The sequence below is a fragment of the Mya arenaria genome, chromosome 17, assembly GCF_026914265.1.
Source record: "Mya arenaria isolate MELC-2E11 chromosome 17, ASM2691426v1".
Lineage (NCBI taxonomy): Eukaryota > Metazoa > Mollusca > Bivalvia > Myida > Myidae > Mya > Mya arenaria.
Window position 1 is genome coordinate 41279507 of NC_069138.1, and position 1253 is coordinate 41280759.

The window sequence follows — 1253 nt, forward strand, 5'->3', positions numbered from 1 at the left end:
TATTTGCATGAGTTTGTAGAGTATTTAAAACAATTGAAGATAATAAGTACTAATAACTGTATTTAGCACTCGTTCACATTTCGACCCTGAAATGACCTTGGCCTCTGGTGACGTTAAATGGACGTACGTTAGAAAGCTTGACTTCTGTACATCACTTACTAAAACATTAAAGTAAATCAATGTTTCTGTTTTCCAAAAAACGCCCTGGACAAAAAAAGATGCACACAAATATCTGTAGGAATATTCACTACGTCTGCTGTGTACGCTATGCTACGCCGTAATTTGGTAGCGAGTATGTACTACGTCTGCTGTATACGCGTTGTAATGCCGTAATTTGGTGGCGAGTGCTCAATACGTCTGCTTTATACGCGTTGTTACGACGTAAGTTCGAAGCGAGTACGTACTACGTCTGCTGTATACGCCTTTTTAACGCCGTAATTTGGTAGCGAGTACTGACTTTGTCTGCTGTACACGAGCTGTTAGACCGTTATTTGGTAGCGAGTACGTACGCACTACGTCTGCTGTATACGCATTGTTACGCCATAATTTGGTAGCGAAAAACGTAAAATCTATCACATTTCAAGCCCATATATAAATTGTTTATTGCCTTCCGATAGTGGGTTTTGTTGCACACACAATAACATTTGTTTCTGGAAAAAAATAACCTTAATAAGTTTCTTTAAGCAAATAACATATTTATTTTGTAAAAATACGGTTTGTTGATCTGAATTTGACCCAATTTGGAGAAGTCTGCCCTGAATCAAATGTATTACAAAACAACCGAGTCTGACTTTAATGATTACGAAATATTAATATATTTAGCAGATGAGGCAACATTTCTTGACTACTTGTTTTTTTTGTTTGTTGTTTTTTTCTGCATGCACTAAACTTTTACAAAGCGAATCTAATTTCAAGACTGTTGCTTCATGAATTAAGTGTTGAAGTGTTTTGGAGGACCTAAGCGATTTAACTTACCCAGTTCTGGTTCAAACAAACAAGAGCGATGTAAAGAGATAACTTGTCTTTTTATAAATATAATACTGATGTCATTTGGTTTAGTTTAATATAAATTAAATATTTTCAGCGGACAGTATCTAAAATGATAAAAAAAATCTTAAGGTAGACCTGAATGTAAATCCAACTATTTTCCAAACTTATGCTCTACCGTGAAAAAAAACGTTGTTTTTTTCATCTATATTAAGAAAGTTACATCTTACACTAAAATTCAAATCATTTGTACACATGCTCATAGA